Source organism: Polypterus senegalus, chromosome 2, assembly GCF_016835505.1.
Source record: "Polypterus senegalus isolate Bchr_013 chromosome 2, ASM1683550v1, whole genome shotgun sequence".
Taxonomy (NCBI): domain Eukaryota; kingdom Metazoa; phylum Chordata; class Cladistia; order Polypteriformes; family Polypteridae; genus Polypterus; species Polypterus senegalus.
The window spans coordinates 71,346,468-71,368,388 of record NC_053155.1 but is presented as its reverse complement, the minus strand read 5'-3'; the positions used below and the strand labels follow the sequence as shown (position 1 = coordinate 71,368,388).

Sequence of the window (21,921 nt, the reverse complement as noted above, 5' to 3'; positions counted from 1 at the left end):
GGTTATACAGTATTCATTTTAAATTGCTTAGTGCAGATAGTGTTGAACTATTTGAACAAGCATGGAGTATTAGTTATTGTTTCATATCCTAATTATACAGTAATTACAGTTTTGATATAGCTCTTGAAACTACTTTCAAATGCAACAGTCATTCAGCCAAACAAATAAGACATTTCAGACTTATCATTTAAATGTCAATACAAAATGAAACACCTACCCCATAGACCCAAATAGCACAAGTTAATCAATGAGGAGAGAATGCATAGCTACACACAGGAAAAACTGCTGGTCATTAAGTAAAGGCAAGTCCAAAGAAGTTTTATATATGTTTGTCACTGGTCTGAACTGGTCACCTCGTTAATTTCAACAGCAGAAGCAAAAGGATAGAATGTCAAGAGATTTCCAACTTAAAGTTATAGGCTAACTTGGCAATGCTTGTGCCCAAACAAAATAAATTCTTTTGGAAAGAGGAAAAGCAGAAAGATCCAAAAGAAAGAAAACATAAGCACTTAATAGGATATTATAGGAGAGGACAGAAGAAAAAAACTGTAACACAGCTCACCAAAAGAATGCAACATTTCTAGTACATATGTGTAAAAAAAAAAAAAGTACCTAGGGGTTTAGAAGGGCAAAGGAAACAAAGAGGATCATTAGAAGGCCCATAGCAAAACATTTAGGACAGTGACATTCAGGTGATGCACATATTTGAATTGCGTGTGCTGATTACTGGGATTTCTAGATGCAGAAGTTATAGGTCGCGTTCCCAGACTGATTTAAATGTCCAGGAACTTGAAGGCAGCTTTGTGTTAAAAGTCATACATAGGTAGCAGAATCAGATTTTATATGAATAGACAGAGAATGAGAAAAAGTTAAGAGGATGCAATGAGTGAGGAGAAGACCGGAATACCACAAGACAGGATAACAGACCGGAGTTGAAAATAAAAGCAAAACGGAGAAGGATGGAGCAGAAAATATGGACCTCAGTGACAGAAATGTCCTAAACCCAAGATATCAAAAATATCACCAGTTAACCGCCTGTAAGGGGACTGGGGTTATTAAAAATGGGATTATGTGAAGGCAGATAAGGAGGACACAGTTAAGACTTGATGAAACTAGCAAGTGTTCTTGGTTTACAAGTCCCGTAATTCTCGTATTCTAACACTGATTGGGCCCTCTGTTGTTGAAACGACAATTGTGCTTGAAATTAGTCTCTATGTATTCCGTAGAAGCTAAACTTTTGGCATGATGGTAAAAGATCTTTTTCATGAAAGTCTATAATTTCCTCTCCTTCTGATTTCTTAGAGCCACCTCATCCCAGTCATACATGGTTCTTTGATCAGTGTAAACACAGAGAGTATGAGGCATAAATTAATTGAACTTACGAAGTAGCAATTTGGAGACCGGTTTTATTATCACCGTTGTTAATGGTCTATCCCCAATAAAAGCAGGTGGTCAAAGATCATGTCACTCTACTACATTAGCAATGACAGAGTTTCATTTTGCTGTGTATAAGCCATACAAAGATTGAATTTTGATTAAAGATTCCAGATGTTCTGCTGCCTATAATGAATGTCTAAGCATCACTTGCATTGCACAACTAGAACCTATCATACACTTAAAAGGGAGAGATACTGGAATGCAAAGACACTGTGTCTTCCCCAAAATGTAAATGGATGTGCTTCCCAGGAATCAGTCTGCCTTTTTTTTTTCTTTTGTTAAACATTAAATAACTTTTATTAAGCTACAAGAATCTTTTATTCTGAAATGACATTTAAAGGAGCAACTTCTATAAAATTTGTATTTTACCCCAAATAAATCCTATCTGACTAATTTTCCTTCATAAATGTAATGAAATATGTGAAATAACATGATAGTCCCCTACGCACGTTGCTTAACCTGTAATGGAATGACAAACCTTTATGTGGTTGATACAATCAGGAGAAACTCTGCTGGTTTAAAAAAAAAAAAAAAATTGTCTATTTAAGTACTGCGCTTGGCTTATTCCTTTACCTTCACCTCTCCTTGAAGTCTTTTATCTCCTGTTGGGTTTTATAGCATTTTATATGAGGTGCCAGAAAAGCAATATATATGACTTGAATTAATATGACAATTACATCTGAATAGTATATCAGAGTTTTATTTAAATTAAATTTGCTCTGCAAAAGCAACTATGTGGATGGTCTGGAGTGCAGGATCTTCAACAGAATGGGGTCTGCTTGAGATTTTCTCCTCCTGTAGGTCTATGCAATTGTTAGTACAATTTGATTGTTAAAATAATTGTGAAGCATAGTATCATTTCTGTACTAGTGTCTATATAAGCACAGGAAGTTCCAGTTCCTGTATTATTTTTGGCCTGAAGAAGGTTCCTGAGTTGTCTCGAAATATCGCATTTTGTAATCTTTCTAGTTAGCCAATAAAAGGTGTCAACTTCTCGCTCTTTTGATATGATAAACCAATTGTGTCTTCACTATCCACAAGCTAAAAAAATCTCTTGGAACAAATTTTATCAGTATTTCCCTTGACAAAGCCCAGGAAATATTTTCTCTTACAGCGTAATAATGAAAGCAAAAGTAATAATTTATAAATAGGAAAATAAAACACAATAGCAAAGCTCATAGATTACACAGACCACAGTGACACAATGATTATTAATTAAACTTCATGGCTAACTATAAGTTCACAACCATGTTTTAAATGGTTGGGAAAGGATTTAACATTGCCATATCTGATGCCATAGTTCTCTTGTGGGAAAATTCTGCCTTACTCAATACAAAATGGAGGAATTTATTAATCCCAGAGTCTTCATTTACCTGTCCATCTAATGAGTGTCTCCATCTTCACATATGGTCACCATATACAGTAAGAGTAGTGACTTAGAGAAATTACATATGTTAGTAGCCTGAATGTGGGTCTCCCACAGGCTTGCAGGGTTCACTTTCATAAAAGAATGATGAATTTAACAGTCCTTGGAGGACTTCTGATGGGGCTACTATTGTTCTGGATTGAGAAGGAGCCATTTGAGATGTCTTGGGATTCGAACCAATCAAGGTGTGACAAGGGAAGATGAGCTGTCCTTGATCACTCTTGACTAGAATTACAGTTTCCTGCTTTCTGTCTGCATGTAGCCTGAATGTGCATACACTACTTAAGCATCAGTACAAGTAGCAAATAATGAAACACTATGTAATGAATCATTTTGATTAATTTTGCCACCCTAAACTTTTGATTGGGTCATTTAATCATGGCTCAGTTTTATTTTTGCTATCCTTGGTTATGTCTAGCCATATCCAAATGTTTGTATTCAAAGCTGAGTTTTGTGTTAACTTACAGGCAGAAATCTTGCATCTGATTTAAAATACTACTATATTCACATTCTCACAACTGAACAGACTTGACTCAGTACAGATTGCTCAGTTTTGTGGAAAAGAATTTGAAATACTTATGAAAATACAATTTCTTGCATTCTCCCTCTTTCTTTCATTCAGTCTTCATTCTGACACATGTATCTTTTTTCCCCCCATTGTTGGGAACTCCTACATACTGCTGCTGTTCTCATGCAGCTACTCTCCAATGGAATGTATTATTTTACTGTATTACTGCTGGTTCCATTATTGTATCTCAGCTCTTTTTAACTGTATTTTTACATTTAATATTAATTTTTTTTCTTGCTTGTATTATGTATTGTAGCATTGATTATGTTTCACCAAAAGTAGTGTTGTTTTTTGGTTGCTGTAACCAATTGGAGAGGTGCTTGTAATTTCATTGTAATAATTTTACAGTGACAATAAAGGCTTTCAATTCAGTTCAGTTCAGCTTTACTTAAGTGTGTTTGGGAGAAGTGGGAAGCAGAAGATTTTGGGCTATTCGTCTACTCAGATACCCAAGTGTACTGACATTTTCAAGTAGCCTGAGCGATGATCAGTCAGGTGAGACCAGGGGCCTCATGTATAACGCCGTGCGTAGAACTCGCACTATAACATAGCGTAAGCACAAAAGCCGAAATGTGTTTACGCACAGAAAAATCCAGATGCAGGAATCTGTGCGTACTCCAACTTCCACGTTCTTCCGCTACATAAATCCTATCAGCGTGAAAACTACGCCGTGCACGCGCATTATGTAACGCCCAAATCCTCTCAGAATTACGCCTATTTGAATATGCAAATCAATATAAATCGCCCTTAAGCGCAGCCTTCTGTGAAAAGACAATGGGAAAAGCACGGGGGAAAATATAAGAATTTCAGCGAATACCAAGTGGAGGCAAATGAAAAACATACTATTTGTTCAAATAAACCGTGGTATAATCAACAAAAGGAAGTTGATCGAGTGACATAGCGTGTTGGAGAAACTTGAAAGCTCACATTCACAAAATCGCACAGTGCGGAAATAAAAAGAAGTCACATATCAAAGTCGCAGTGAAAAGCCGAGTTGTAAGCCCACTGTCTGAGTGTCATATGAAAGCTTATTAGGGTACAGAGATAAAAGGCACACAGTGAGGAAAAAGCACGAAATGTCAACTTCAATCTCGACATTTCCACTTTAATCACGTAGTTTATTTTGTCATTAAAGTAGAACATCATAAACTTCATCTTAAAATCGTTTAATTAACCAGTTTCTCAAATCACATCGTAATTAAAGTAGCACGTTAAATGCTTTGTTTTGTATTTGACCTTCTATGTGCTCTATGTGTGTGAATCACTACTTGCTTTTTAAACTGGCTCTCTTCCTCCAACTGGACACAGAATCAATTAAATTCGTAATATTACAGTTCTCTTAATAACTAAAATACTGAGATGTATCATTGATATCATTTTCATGATGATAGGAGTTAAAGCACGTTATTAAACATGTGTTTCACTTGATGAAATAATTTATTGCAGCAGTACAATCAGGGGCGGCTCTAGGCTTGTGGTGGCACTGGGCAGAGGAAGAATCGGTGGCTCCTTCGCCCGCCCGTCAGTAAGGTAGCTTATGCACAGTGGATGGCTACATAGCCGCCTCGTGCTTATGACACAAGCATTTAACTTTTGCAGAAATTTGTTGCTGTGTTTTTAGCTGTGTTGTTATTTTATCTTTCTGTTTTATATTCAATATATATTGGCGTAGCCGTCACTGCAGTCAGTGCTTTTCTTTCCCCAAGTAACCGATCGCCATACAATCAGCTCTGTAATAGACGTTAAGCCATCTGTAAGCTTAGCGCCGATTCTTCAAAACGTTTAAAGAACATTGAAATATCTTTGTAGTACATGTTTAATTATTCTATCCTTAACGACACTCCCAGTGAAGAATATAGATTATTTAAATGAAGTTAAAGTTTTATCTGTATAATTTAATAAACATATTTTGCTGAATTTCACCTTATAAATGATATCGTTTCTGTTTCTGAACCGCGAGGTCCGTACAGGAAAGGCTTTAAAACATTTTGCAGTGGCTGAGACAGCGTGTCCTTGAAGCTGTATACCGATAATTCCCTTTCCGATCAGCTGCTGCTGTGATTCACACTCAGATACAGTGATATAAATACTCTGAGTGGTGCAGTGAGAGTAATATGGAAAAAGATGATCCGCTGTGGCAACTCCTAACAAGAGGAGCTGAAAGAAGAAGAAGAAGAAGTGAGAGTGACAACGCTAAAGCAGTTATGGTATTTGGAATACTATGGCTGTTCCCTGTACCATTATATTGTTACAAGTTAATTACAATCAGATGCATTACACTAATAAACAATATGCGGTTAGTTTCGGTGTATTTATAAAGCCGCGTCAGGAAAATAAGGTGTAACCACACAGGAACAGTAGCACTGCTTTGACGCTGGGTGCCGCCAGTCTGCAAAACCGAGCGGAGAACTTGTGTACGACAAGGTATGAGGTACCGTGGAAAAGTGCATGGATTTACGCCAAGTGTAGGTTTTATACATCGCGATTTGAACGTGGAAAAATTCTAACGCAACGTTTCTGTGCATACGCACCGTTTATACATGAGGCCCCAGGGCATTGGCTAAGCTATTGTAGGACCTTAACCTTTTAGCCCTTAAGCCTCACCAAGGATACTTTCTATTAAGGCTCATTCTTCTAAAAATATTAACTTTCACTCAGGCTTCACTATTTAGCAGTACAGTTAGCCCTTGCGATTCATGGGGGTTAGGGGAGCAGGGCTAGTATCAGTTTGAATCCAGGGATGTTTAGCCGATTAAGAGTATTTCATGCAGGTTTTGTACTTAATTTGTTGTTCATTTTGCATTGTTTAGCACACAGTCATTTCTATGGAAGCCAGGTGGCCACTGGGTAATGGTCATATGGTCAGAGTATATGTAGCATAGTCATGACCACATGGTCCCAACAGCCATTTGCCCCACTGTAAAAGCTACCCTATACCCTGATTAGATTGTCAGATTTTTCTAATAATTTTAGAATGATCAAATGATGTTGCTATTTTGGCTGTGCTTTATGCACAAAGATTTACCCAGTGTGTTTTGTGTTCCTGTTTTGTTCTTCAAGTCTGTTTTGCTGTTCTTTTTGTTTACTTTAAGCAGGTAACTCACCAGCACATTTTTGTTTTAGAAGAAAATTATTTTGTTTGCCTGCTGGTTGTGACACAAAAACATTAATCATGGTGTTTTAGGGCATGCAATTGAAGCCTTTTACCTTTTTTATAGGTCACTGTGATAATAGGAAGTGTTTTTTTTCTATGCTTTTTTCCAGTGTATATAGAAATTAGAAGACATTTTAAGAAAGATGTTAAGATGAAAGTCACCTAATAATCTGTTAATTCAACTTTTGACTAGAATAACCATTTTAATATATGCCATCACGTGTTGCACTGGTTTTATTGTTTTTTTTGTTTTTTGTTTTTTTTTTAAAAAGTATGTATATCTTGTACATGACCCTGTGCTGCCCTTGAGCTGTGATATGTGATTGATCTTGCATTGTTTGCTTTAGTTGTTTTAAATAACTACCAAGATTCATGTTGTTTTTTCAAATATCTATGAGGTACATTACTTATGATTAAGCAGTTGAATAGTGCAATTAACTTTAGAGTATATACTGTATGGATGTCTTAAAGCCTGCAAAGCAGAAGCGACATCATGAGTATAAATACCTGAAATTCACAGCACACAAGGTGGTCCATGGGGAAAAAATAAGGATCTAACAACAGATCATTCTTTCCATGTTGTTATGATCATGCAGAGAGGTAGAACTGACAAGCTGTGGTGATGCGGGTTCGAATCCATTCTCCCATCTGCTGTCCGGGAGCCTTTGAACCCAACACCGTCGATAGTTATAACTGAGATGAGCTAAGCAGTAAGGCAACAACATAGCAAGGGAATGGTAAAAAAAGTGTCAAATTCTTTTATTAAAAATACAACATAACAAGGTGTTCAAATTAAATCAAGTGCAGTGTCTTAAAAACAGTCTTCAATAAATAATCCAATAAAAATAAACGAGTGAAACATGTGGAGGTTAAAAAAAAACAATAGAAAAACAATCCTTAAAAACAAGGTTAAAAACAATGCTGGAAGCAGTCCTTTAAAACATTTACAGAGCCCGGTATGTTCGTCTATCATAGTGACTCCCCTGCTTCTTCCAATCCGGGATTTGCAACACGGGGAGCCATTCTACCTGCAGCTGATCTTCTTTCTCTCATTCGCACAAGTCTGGAGGCCTCCCAATCCTTGTCTTCGGTCGTGCACTCAACCTAGACCTGAGACTTAGCTTCTCTCCAACGGCTGGGACTCTCACGCTGGAGATTATCCTTATCTTCCACGGAGAGTCACTCCGCCCGCTAGTCACTCCTGCTCCTTTCAAAATGCTCAGACCACCATCAACTGTCCTAGGTGTTAGATAAACACCTCGCTAGGGCCCACAGTCCATCTGTACTCGAGACTGCACTCGCTCATTCGCTCTCCCACACCGGCTTTCTCTCTCCACTTCCTATCCTATTGAGAGGGCATAGCAGCTGCGGCAAATTAGCAGCCCCAGGAACAATCATGGATGTGGGCAGTCTCTCACCTGTGCACTTAGGTGAGAAACGCCCACATCGCAAATCACCCTGAGAACTGCTTCAGCAACACAACTACCACGCCCCTTCACTATGCTGCGAGCGCGGTGATTATTTCTTTAAAAACTGGCCTTTGCTGAGAGCTGTGGACCCGCTATACCACACAAGCGTGATGGCAATATCTCTTTTCGGAAAGAATACCAATACATGACTTTCAGATGCATATAATACATTGTTTGGTGTGTAATGTATATTAAAGTAACATATACAGTAGCTAAACTATTTCTTGAAAGTAAAAATGGAAAACCGGTTTCCTTTTAATACAACTTGAAAATCAAAAGGAATGCAGGACAGTGCACCGTTAAATTAAGAAAAAACGGTAGATATTGCTTAATAATATATGCTATTGAAAAAACGTTTCTTATTTTAAGAGGACAAAAGAGTCCTGCTTGTTGCTGATGGCTTTGACGTGTACTTTATTTGAATTCTAGGTGGATTGATGTGCTGGATTTCAAGGATTTTCATTGTTTCCTTCTGGGGAATAAAAAAACATACTGTGTAGCCGTGTATGCAGCAAACTGGAGTAATGACAAACCAACACTTTAAGCTTCATGTAAAATCTCACATATGTGGAATGAGAAGTGTGCAAATTATTCATTTTGTAAATTTAATTTTTTTTTATTTTACAGTCCTGCATAATCGCATTTTTCTTTCAATCATTAAATACAAAATAAAATTTTAAAAATTATCTTCATGAAAAATGTGGTCATTAAGTGTATTCTACATTTAGGCATTTTTTGTAGTGTTTCTGGGCCGTTGACATAGTTGCATGGTGAGACACTGTTGTGCAAATAATCACCTTCATATATGTGAAATAGTGTATAGTTGGATGAGGTTAAGAGCTCAGTGGACATGAAGACTCCTGCACTACAGTATTATAGGTCTGTTCAACCCGAGAGTCTTGGCAGATTGTGCCTGTGATATTAATATTCATACATTACAACCTTGTGTAGATTCAACTACTGTCTCAAAAGTGTTGTACGATGTCCCCCAGAACTACAAAAGACTTAGACTGCTTGTTCTACAAATTCCTGTCATTCTTGTATGTATCATGTTATTTCTTCTTTATTATTTTTTGTATCACAGTTTTAATCCCAGTGAAACTAGTAAACCGCAAAACTTATTGATTCTGAAAGGAAAAGAGGAAATGAGAGTCAATGTTATACAACTTCACGGGATACAGTTACTTTATGCAGTTCCTCTGAACATGCAAACATTATGGCACTCCAAAGACTACCAAAGTTCTTCTGAAACAAATTAAGCTTTCCACATGTGTAGATTCTTATCTTCCACTCCACTCTGTATACATATATTAATACAGGCAAATGGCACTCGCGGACACTAAACTTTAGGTTCTTTACATTGTAAGTGAAAGCTCTAGACTATAGTAATATAAAGCAACTTTATGTGGACTTGAGGATTGTTAGCGATAGTGTGCCCAATAGGCAATTTGGGCTTGAGCCACTATCTAAAACCTTTCCAATTGTACTGTTTCACTTTTTCAGTGTGGGCATAATTAACAGTCATTTGCTGAATGGGTTTGCTTCTAGTGTTACCTTGTATGTGCACTTCTTTGATGAGTGCAATTCTGATAGCTGCAAAGATTGTTACTTGCTATCCAACAAATAAGCCATGGTTTACCACAGGTATAAAATGAATCTTTCAATTGGAATACAAAACTATGTCACAGGGTCATCTAAATGATTACAGAGTAGCACAACATGTTTTAAAGGAAAAGATAATATACTTTAGGTCAAGGAATAATTTAGGAGGAAATTGGAGGCATTGCTTCAGATCGAGAATGGCAAAGTTCCGACGGAGCAAACCATTAGCAAGACTATAATAAAGAATGTCACAAGATACAAAGTAATACTAGACAATGACCTCTTACATTTTACTGTCAAGACTCGGAGTCCACATCTATCATCCTACTGAAACATTTACAACAGCAGATCACATAAGGTAGTGGCCTTTAGACAATATGAGAGAAAGATACAGAAAGAAACATTGATAAATTAGAAAGGACGTTGATGACAAAAAATGCTCTAGGTATTGACATTATTTAGGGAAAAGCTCTGCTGGAACATTTTATGGTAATATTTCAGTGACTGTATGCAGGGACATTTTGCATCTTGACTTTGAAGCATCAATGAAATCCAGAGCAGTTTAAATAAAACTTGGCCACATACACTAACTGACCTCCATCCTGGGTTGTTAATAGTAGTTGTAGACTGGAGTGTCTAATTCATGCTTGCCTCAAAGGAGCCCATTATTTGTCAGAATCTGGTTTTCATACAACCAGAGCAATTTCAGTGATGACTGTACTTTTTATACTATTATAGATATGAGTTAAAATGTATTATGAAATATGAAAAGGTATTTCTATTACAGATATCTTCAAATCAATTAAAGATATTGTTAAACATTATAATGTCTCTTAATGATAATTTGGCTTAGCAGACTTTTAATTTGTTACTGTAAAGTTTATTGCTGTCTTTAACCATTTAAAGTATGTTTAAATGATTTACAGATATTTTGAAATGGTTTGAAAATATGTTTAAAATAAATTCCACATATCTTGAAATGATTTAACATACATTTTTAAAAGACTCAGATATATTTAAATTACTGCCTTCACATTTAAAAAATGTTGAAAGTATTTAAGGATTTCTTTAAATTAATTAATTGATATGTCTAAATGGGCCCTGCCCAGTTGAAGTTATCTTTAAATGAATTATGCATGTCTTTAAATAAATTACTAATATTTTTGAGTCGCCTCTATACAAAGAGATCTCAGAAAGATTCCTTGATATGTTTAAATAAACTATAGTTATCTTGAAATTGAGATAAATTAGGGAAGTACCAAAGCATTATGCAATAATTTATATTAACTGTTACTAAAGTAATATGATTATTTAGGTTCTGAATAACATGTTTCATTTGTGTATGTGTATTAATTATGTAGGAAGAAAAATCTGATTGTTGAAATAAAAAAACGCGAACAGTATTTTTTACTGTACATGACATTCTGCTTTAGAGCTGTCTTTTAAGTGAAATGAGGATTGCTGTATGTATGATGTTAAGGTAAATGTGTGTTTAGTGCAGCAAAGCACTTGAATGATTAATACAAAAAACTTACACCAATTAGCAAATCTATGGCATCTGTTGGCTTTCTCTTTCATCTTCTAGCCGGTGTGTGTGTTTTGGAGAGCAGCTTACTAACAGTGGCTTCTGTAGTTGGACCTTTGTTTAGGAGAGAAGATTCTTGTCAGCATGTAGGAGTTCAAGAAAGCAGTTCTTGTGCCACATGATAATTAAAAGGACAAATTAAACAGAAAGCTGCAGTCTACAGTTTGCATGGCCACATAGGTTTTCTTTCATTCAGACAAAAGTGTCTTTTCACACATTCACCTTAACCACTTGCCAGCACTGCTAATTTCACCGAAACAATAGCCATGAAATAGGCAGCATTCTGTGAAGTGCTGCATTTTTTTGGATGTGGACTGTGTTTGTGTGGGTATGGTTTTAAATTTTTAGAGTTAACATAAGTTCAGACTGGGTGATTGCAGGCAGAGAGCAAGCAGTTTCTTTCATTTTCAGATTGCACGGCTGGAAGAAATTCAATAAAATCATGTATTGGTAATCCCAGTACTGGTTTTATTCCTGGAATTGTTAACATACTAATAACATTCTCTAAAATGCTTATTTAACAAATCTTCACTGTCTTTTTTTTATTATAAAAAAAAAGTTACAATGTAAATATACTACCGCATATATACTGCATTTCATATAGATATGTTAGTCATTTTAAAATATCTAAAAATTGGTTAAATAACATTCTGAAGATATGTAAAAATGATTTTGATATATCCCTACATTATGTATAGATATGTCTCATTTATTTCAAGATGTTTAAATTGTACATTTAATGATGTATTTAAAAATAACTCTACTAAATGATAATTTGTCTTGCCATACACTGCATATTAGACTTGGGAAAACAATTGCAGAGCAGTCAGCATTTTTGGTACCAGACATTTGCACCACTGTAAAAAACAATAATATATAAGCACTGCTCTGCCATGATAAGCAGTTGGGAAAAGTCTACAGTGTTCAGCATATGGAGTTGAACTAAACAACTCTGCATATCTCAAGAAAATGTTAGCAACATAGCTCTTTGATAAGGATCACTGAGGAGTGTTTGTGTAACTCGCCAAGACCCTACGGAATCCTGCACATGTCAGCTTGAGTGCTACACTCAATCCTTTCACCTAACCACATCAGTTTCCAGAGTCGTAGTGAAAAAACCAATGCACAAGAGTTAGGAAATTGATAAGTCAAACTGAAAAACACATTTGCTAATAAGCTGCTGCTTCTTTTTTTTTTTAAATGTTATCTCTTATAACCAGGAAATACACGGGTGACTCTATGAGGAGAACCAACAACCAAAGCTACTCTATAAATACCATAAGAATGGGAGGGTGTTTTTTCTCCAAAATGTTAGCTTTATATACTACAATGTTATTGGTTAGATCTTGCCATATTTTAACAAAGGTTTGAACAAATCCTCTAAGTGAGAATTTGATTTTTTCCAGTTTCAAATAGTATAGAACATCAGTTACCCACTGACTTAACAGAGGTGGAGTGGGATTTTTCCAGTTGTGTAGGATAAGTCTACAGGCCAATAGTGTAGTAAAAGCAGATTGTTTGTCCTTCTCCACTTTAAGCCCATCTGGGAGTACACCAAACACAGCTGTTAATGGATTAGGAGTGATATGACACCAAGGCTGTCTGATAGGCATTCACAAAGTTTTGTCTAAAATGTTGTTAATTTGGTGCACACCCAGAATATGTGGATCAGTGAGGCTGGAGCTAGATTACAATGTTCACAGGTTGAATCTTGCCCTGGAAACATTTTGGACAATTTTAAATGAGATAAATGTGCTTGATAAAAGAATTTATTATGAATGATTGAATGCTTTGCACATATGGAGTTAGAGTGTACTGTATTCTGTGTATGGCTACCTTCTACTCCTTTTCTGAAATATTAACGGAAAGATTCTTTTCCCCAATGTACTGTGGAGTCTTTGAAAGGAAAGGACTTAAGTATTTTTATAAATTGTAGAGATGCTATCAGTCTTCAAGAATGATCAGTATTCCTTTAGAATAGAAATAGGTGGGAGGTACAGAAAATTCGGCAGGTTCTGTTTAGCAAAGTTTCTAGCTTGAAAGTAGTGGAAATATTGTGTTGATGAGGAGTTAAATTTAAAGTGTAATTGTTCGTGGGATGCAAAGACATTATTTATGCACAAGTCTCTAAGTGTTTTAATCCCAGACATTTTCCAATCATTAAATGCAGTGTATGTTTGAGAGGGTCGAAAAAGGCGGTTGTCATGTAAAAGTGCAACAGATAAAAGCTTCTCTGTCTTAAAGTGCTTCCTACATTGGTTCTATATTTTTTAGAGAATGAAGGACAATTGGATTAGTGTATTGACAGTAAAAAGTTACTATTTCTATTAACATTCTGACATCACAAATTGAATCTTTATATTCCAAAACCCTAAATGGAAAAAGAAAAATTGATAATAGCCTTAAAGTCTAGCAAATTCTAGTCTGTGGAAATTTGAGCAAGGAGTTCCTTCAGTTTTCTCTTTGTTTGGCTCTGTTAAAGACCTCATCTCATGCATTTTTGCTTTTCAGCAAGTTAATGATTAATCATTTGTCATTTAAAATTTTTAGCATTTACAAGCTTGTCAAGACAGAGATTTACAAGTAGGGTAGTTATACTTGCTGACCATGGCTTCAGAGAGATGCAAGTAACAATTTCACTGTACTCTGTACTTATGGCACTAATGATCCTATGAACCTATGAGATGGTTGGCTTTTCTTCCACAGTTAAAAGTCGTTCTGTTTTAATTATGGACAAATGATCCTTGACCAAATATGTCTGTCTTTTAAATATTAATATGTTTACATTTTAAAAGCTACATTATGTGGAACATTTCATCAAGTATTTTATTTATTCAACTGACTCTTTGCCTGTATCATCAAAAAACTCTTTCTGAACCTGTAGCAGCCCTAATATTTTTACTGTATAACAAGATACTACCTGATCCTTAACCTTCTTTCTCTGCATCTCTACATTTTCTTACGTATTTGAGTAATACCTAGTTATAAAAAATAAGAACGTTGTTGGAAAGCAATAACCAAATAAATAATACAGTATGTCGCATTATGTGAATTCATTTTGAGACTGTTTATAATATCTTTGTAACCATGCGAAGACAACTAATTTCACAATGCGTTATTTAGCACTTTGACAATCCCTGTTATGCAAGTAAAATATAAAAACAGTTGTGGTAAATGATGAAAAAAAAAACCCATAATATTAAATACAAGCTACTGACCAGTTTCTCATCTCTCTTCATTAACTGGTATTACTTTAGTCTGATGGCCAACACACTTTAGAAAGACACAGTGGAATTTTCTGATTTTTATTTTTTAATTTCAGCTTGCTAATAGAATTTAATTTTTTAACCTTGCCAGCATTTTACTGATGGAATTTTCAATGATGTTCACTATTTGCTATAAACCTGTAAATTTAATATGTTCACATTTACATAACTACAGTTGTGTCTAATTTGTTTAGGTTCAGGCAGCAGACCTCCAGCCCTTGGCCTGCACATGTGCTGAAATTCTCCAAATGTGATTTATCTGTTTTGTGGAAGCCTCCTTTTGGTTTATCAATTAAATTGATCACAGTGTGGTAATTTGATGATTTAAATTCTGTGACATACTTGGGTATCATTTTCATATGTTTAATACTATTCATATATACAGGTGTGTATTTTTTGTATATACATCAATACAATGCATGTATTCAGATTCTTGACAAGTTCATTGCTCTTCAGTAAAATTAAATCCCACACTAAAGATTTGTTCTCTGTAGTGCTTTTATTTCAAAGCACTGACGAATAAAAAAAAATAAAGGAAATAATGCTTTTTGCAGAAGTATTCAGTCCCCACATTTTCATAATTACAGTCTAATACCACCTTTATAGCCATAAGCAATAAGAGCTCTAAGTCTTTTAAGGATATGCATATGTCAGATTTGCACACTGATCAAGAGTGATTTTACTCATTCTTCCATTCAGATTTGTTCCAGGCTGTTAAGGTTAATTAGGTGAAGCTTGTGCATGCTCTTTAAGAAAATCTCCACTGATTCTTCACTGCATTGAGTTCAGGGCTTTAACTTGGTCATTATAGGACATTCACGCTTTCTCTTTTATTTACTCCCAGGTTACTTTTAGTGTTGTGTATGTGACTATTATCTTGGTGAAAGATGAATCTTCACCCATGCTTCAGTTTTTTTTTAGCAGACTGAAACTTAATTTCTTTTGATATTTGGTTGATTTTCTCACATCTATTGCATTTTCTATTTTAACCAGATGCCCAGTGGTGCCTGATCAAAAACATCCCTGCCATATAATACTATCACCTACGTAGGCATGGTGTTTTTTGGAGATGTGAGTAGTGTTAACATTTGTGCCACACATCCCTTTAAACTTTTGCAAAAATATTTATGTGATCATACAATCATTTCCCATATTGCAACTGGGTCACTTGTTTTGTTATCACGTTGTTCTTTTTTGAATTATTTTTGCTACCCACCTGTCCCTAAAGCATGCAAGTCCCAAAGGTTGCCAAAGCACTTCCAATAATGCCCACTAGCTGGGGATTGGCTGTATATATCCCCCTCTATCTAAATGGGCAAACACAAAATCTTTATAAAAATAAAAAGATCTGTTCCTCACAAAAAGTCTTCCAATCAATATGAAGCTCAATGGAGCACAAAGGCAAAATTGGAATTGCCTAAAATAATAAGGCAATCCAAAGCAACAAGGTCCCAATACAGATATCAAGGAGTGTTCAAAAGACAGAGCAAAAAGTCACAAAACATACAAGTAAATGCAAAATCACGGTAACACTCGCATCTCTCTAGCACATTCAGAGTGAATCACCAGGAACTATAGGAGACCCTCTGGATTTATGGGGTGGAAGGCAGTCCCTGGTGGTGTTTGGTGGGTGGCCTCACTTCTTTGGGGACCACCCATAACATAACAGCAGGCAGTTAACATATATAGACACAATCAAAAACAAAAAATAATGAAAAGAATCAACAAACGTAACAGTAACATAAACAAATTATTTATTTATTTGCCACAAAAAACATAAGGAAGAGAAAAACCTAGCTACTCTAGAAACTTCATTAAGGAAATTTATGTACGTAAACATAAGACACAAAATTAATAACTAAATACAAAACAGAAATGAAGCAACATAAAAGCTAATTAAAAAGTTAAGACAGAAGTACATAAATGGTGCAAAAAGAAAAGTAACAAAAAATCAAAGTAAATACAAAAATGAATACTAATAGCAAAAACAGCAAACATTCAAAAAGGCAATATGCAAAGAAAAAATACCAGTATTCAAAAACATAAAGATGCAAAGAAAATAAAAAATTAGAATTGAAAAATAACCAAACCAGTGTAAAGTCAGAATTCAAAACTAAATATCCAAGCCAAAGGTCAAAATCCAAGAAGGGGAGTACTAAATGTTCAAAAGACCTTCATATACTAAATTTATGGAATTTAAAGAAAAGTGGAACTAACCCATGGCAGACCTAATGCAAAAATTACACAAAGGGTTCTTGTAAACAAATAAATGTAGGAAAAAAAAGACAAAACTATGACCGTTGTACTTCCAGTTACATTGATGCATTTTCTTTACTTCTGATTATACCAGACATCTCATGCTTTTTTGTTCATAGATTTTAAGAGCATGAGGTCAAGTAGTGGTGGTACTGGAGACAGATCTAAGATGTAATTAATGTTTCATTTCCAGTGTCTATGCTTTTCTTGGTAGAAGGAAAGCTTCAAAGTTACCATATCCTTATTCTCCAATAGTTTCTGAATCTCTCACAAATATGATGCCTTGTTAACACAGAGCTTCTACAACACAGAGATTGAATATTTAAGCAAACAGCATGTTTTTCTTTTTTTGTTTTTTAAAGATTATTTTTCTAACCCTGATAATGGTGGTGTAAAGTAGCGGTGTTACAGAGAAGAGCATTTCAGCAAAGGATTTGTTATTTAGTAAAAAAGTGAAAATTGGTCATGGGTCTGAATACGTTTACAAGGCACACATATATTTGTCATTACATGTTGTACTCAAAACCTCTTAATCCAGTTTAGGCTCATGGGTGACTGGAACCACCGATTAATATATATATATATATATATATATATATATATATATATATATATATATATATATATATATATAATAATGTTTTTCAAATACTGTTATATATGTCAGTTTAATTATTTATGCATTCTAATAAGTGCTATGTGAATCAGCTTTATACAAGATCTGATATACAGTACACCTAACATAGATAACAACACAAATTCAGCGTCATATAATTATTCGAAATTACAGTTGCGTATGGGTCTCTTTATAAATATAGATATCTCAGTATCTTAATAACTGGGCCAGCTGGCAGAGTGGCATAGCTGTTTACAGATGGGTTGCCATGGCACCATGCTCCAGAAACCAAGACAGTAAGACCAAATGTCTCACTAGGGTCTTCGTAGCTTCTAAAGATTGAAAGTACTCATCCACATTTCCTATTGCAAACAGGCAATATATTTTTTATGTGGAAATGTATTTCTCCCTGAGGCTGAAAATGTATTTGATGGCAATTAATTGCCTGAATCTGTAAACATGATGTAGGAAAAGGGTTTTAACTGTAAAAATATATGGCACAAAAAAACCCAAGCTGTGCCAATTAGAGCCACCAAGTTCAAGTGAGAGCTAAAGGGGTATGTCCTACTCTGACAGGCTCAGGCAATTTAGTCTCAAGCAATGAAGACAATGTGGAGACCTAATCCAGGTCTTTTAAATTATCAAAGGCATCAATAAACTTGATCCTGTAGAATTCTTTTGACTAAATAGTGAATCATATCCTCAATGGAGAATAACATGAAACCTGCTTAATCTAAACCCTGAGAAATGGCTCCAGACCATTATCCATCCTCTACCAATCTTTAGAGCAGGCACTATGCAGTCCCAAAGGCAGCCTTTTCCTGCTGTCTACCAAACCAAAATGCATTCTTTACACTGCTAGGTAGTGAAGTGTGATACATCACTGCAGAGAACATATTTGCTTTGCTCCAGAGTTCAGTGATGCCATGATTTACACCACTACACCACTGACGCTGTGCATTACACATTGTGACCTTAGGCATAAGAGCAGCTGCTAGGCCATGAAACCCCATTTCATGAAGTTCAGGACACACAGTTCTTGTGCTGATGTTGCTTCTAAACGAAGTTTAGAAGACCTCTGTTATGAGTAATGCAACAGAGGATTGATGATTTGTATGTGCTTCAGCATTCGGCAGCCTTTCTCTGTGAGTTTGTGTGGTCTACCACTTTGTGGCTCAGCTGTTGTTGTTCTTTGACACTTCTGTTTCACAGAAATAGCACTTATAACTGACCAGGCAGATCTAGCAGAGCAGAAATGTCACATACTGACTTAGTGAAAAAGTAGCATTCTATGACAGTGCCATGTTTTAGTCACAGAGCTCTTCAGTATGACCCATTCTAATGCCAATGTTTGTCAATGGGAGTGCATGGCTATGTGCTTAGGTTTATGCACCTGTTAACAATGAGTGAGGCTGAAAAATCCAAACTCATTCATTTTTAGAGGTGTCTCCATAGTTTTGGCCATTTAGTGTTCACAAGGTATTTGTAAGATCACCTGCTTTGCCACTAGATTAGACCTTCCGTATTTTTTTGTTTAACATCAGATAAAAAGAAAAACATGATTTAATTGCAGGAAAAAGCAAAACTAATGGTGATAAACCTTAAATGTGGGTTTACTTTTGGCATATTTTGCTTACCTTGTGCATTACTATTTTAATTTATTAATATTTTGTTCTCACTCATAATAAAGAATACATCTGTTCCTCCATTCCACAATCAGGTTCTTTCTATTCTGTTTAGGGTTACTTGGAACCAACTCTTGCATCACCAACAAGAAAAATGACACTCTATTAATGGGAAATACACATACACAACCAATCCGCCATCTTTTTCATAGGATGAGTGTTGTCTTTCCTGACATCATCATGATACAACCTTAGATTCAGTTATAGGATAATGTGATTATGTTGAATTTGACAACCTACAGTAAATGTGACTGACAGTGCAAATAGTACTAATGGTGGAAGTTTTGTGGGCAGCGTGTTTTCTTTAAGGGGTGGAGGAGGACAAAATGCTCATACATTAGAGAAAAATCATTTTAGCATGGCTTTTCATGTTGATTTCTTGAAATTAGCAGCTGGCAATGCTGCATATCAGTACTATAGACCCATTTCTTGAATGTGGCTGAATTCTTGACAAACGTCCAATGTGACAGTACTCAGATATTACACCATATTGTAGACTGTCCATGAACTAGCAAGTGGGACGCCTTAGCTGCTCCTTTTTTAATCATCTTATTTATAAGAACAATTTGATGAGAAGAGGCAAGATGCCTAAAATAACTTGTCGATCACTAGTCATCTAAATATCATCCAACATAGTTTTGAAAGTCCCAAAAGCACCATTACTAGTCTACTACCAGTCGTCAACTTCGTAATTTAATTGATGCATCTATAGTCCTCCGAGTGAAGAACACAACTTTACATTTGTGTAAAATGTACACTTAGCCAGCTTCCACCTTTGCCATCATGTTTTTGTTGATGTAGTCATGTCAAAATTACAGCTGAAATCTAATGTGGTGTTTCCCTTCATAATTTTTAACCTCCATTTGCTTAAAATTAACTGGCCTCTTCTGTCTTTCTTCGTTGCTCAAACTCTGCAATTTCAGGAATCTGCCTAGTGCCTTTTCTCTGGATCCTCAATATTTTTGCTATACCTTATATACAAAAGGGCTTAAATTTCTTTGTGGGATTGCTAGATTTGTACCTATTTCTGAAAAACCTACAAGGTTTAATTTTATAAACCTATACAATCTTGATGCCTTTTCAATGGTAAAATGTCTGAATAAGTGTAAGCCATACTAATTTGGAATGTTCTTAAGAAATGTAATGATTTACTTCATGAAGTGGAAGTACACAATAAACAAGAATGGTTGCATACCATATATGAAATATTAAAATCTGTGTTTAAATTTGTCATGTTTCACCCTTTTTTCATCCATAGGGGACAAGATCCCTAGAAAAGGATCAAAAATAACAATGTTCATAATCACTGACCTTGAGGTAGTCTGAAACGATTAACCCAAATGCCTATGTTTGAAATTTGTCATTTTAAACATTTTGGAGTGACTCTTAGAGGGCTGGGTCCAATGGTAATGAATCTGATATCAAAAATAATATATTTGTGTTCAACAACTGCAAAATACCATAAAATGACACTCCATATGGCTATGTTGCTGATCTCATTTTTTTTTTGTGGAAAGGAGTAACTTTGAAAATCTCCCTCCTTGTATCCTATTAGAGGTTTAACCCCTGAGATCAACTGATGTGGCATGAACAATATCATGCTCTGCTGATCATTTTTGCCGAAAACATCTATTGGTTACTGTCATTTTATACACAAAATATGGCCTATAAATGAGGGGGTTTCCAGTAAAGAGCACCAAAATAGGGAAGAACCCTAACAAACTTGGTGTCTTAGATTACTAGACATCAGATGAATTGAACAATATATCATACGTGGGGGACAGAAGAAAAGTGGTTTAAAGTGTTCATAAGTAATTCTTATGAACAGAAAAAAATCCTTTAATTCCACAATAAAAAATATAGGATCTGTGCATGCTTTGCCAGCACGATGATGTGCACAATTAGTTGTCAATCATTTTACATATTAGCATCCTGCATTTGAAAGATAGATTAATTGCTCTTTATCTCGATTGCATACACAGCCCCGATAAACGAATGGAGATTGTTATTAACATATTTACAATTGTCTTCCCAATGGAAGGATTAATCAGTTTAGAGTCACTGGGAGCAGATCTGTGAACGGATGAGTTGACAGATGTGTTCATTCCAAAAGCAAATTTATTTATGTAGTGTTTTTATACTTGCATATTGGCCAGACATTCCTGTGGCTTAATTCATAATTGCAGTGCAAGGCAAAGCTTTCCAATGATATGATATATAATGTACTAAAGGAAGCACAGAAATGCAAAGATTGCTGGCTGCTGAAACTGTATGCTTCATTGCTGATTTCAGCAAACCCTACATTTTGTTGTTAGTTGGGTTTCAGAAGCCAAAATGTTCATTAGTATAACAAGTAAACTGTGACCAATGTAGTGAAAGCACATATGCCACATACTGTATTTGAATATGACATAAGCGAGTCAGATTCAGTCTGTATTTCTGAGTAATTACTGCACATCAGTTCAATCACTCCTGTCCAGTGGCTAATTCTAGACTACTACAGAGACATAGGCAAAAACAAAATCTGACTATTTGTTTGAGGCATTTTGAAACAATGAAAGAAAGGCAGTTTTGCATAGAATTATAATAACGATCTTAAACTGACTTAGAAAAGCACAGAGAGAGTTGCAAAATATAGCATCAGGTGTATGTGAAATTTTAAGCCTGGATTAATTTAATTTATTAAATTTTACTCTTCAGTAAGTGTTATTACATAGCTAATGTCTCCTCCATATACTGATGCAAACTTAAATCTGAAAGCAACAAATATTTCAAACCAGACAAAGTGCTTTTTCTGAAAAACCTGGTTTGAAAAGTGCATTGTTACAAAAGTAACCTGAAAAAGTTGGCATAAATA

At 35.4% G+C, this 21,921-nt stretch overlaps 1 protein-coding gene across 2 annotated transcripts in view; it reads left to right on the top strand.

The window, feature by feature from the left end:
• The window catches only part of chst10 (carbohydrate sulfotransferase 10), a 262,179-nt gene that overhangs the window by 116,551 nt on the left and 123,707 nt on the right, over positions 1-21,921 (top strand). The gene's annotated exons all lie outside the window — the stretch shown is intronic.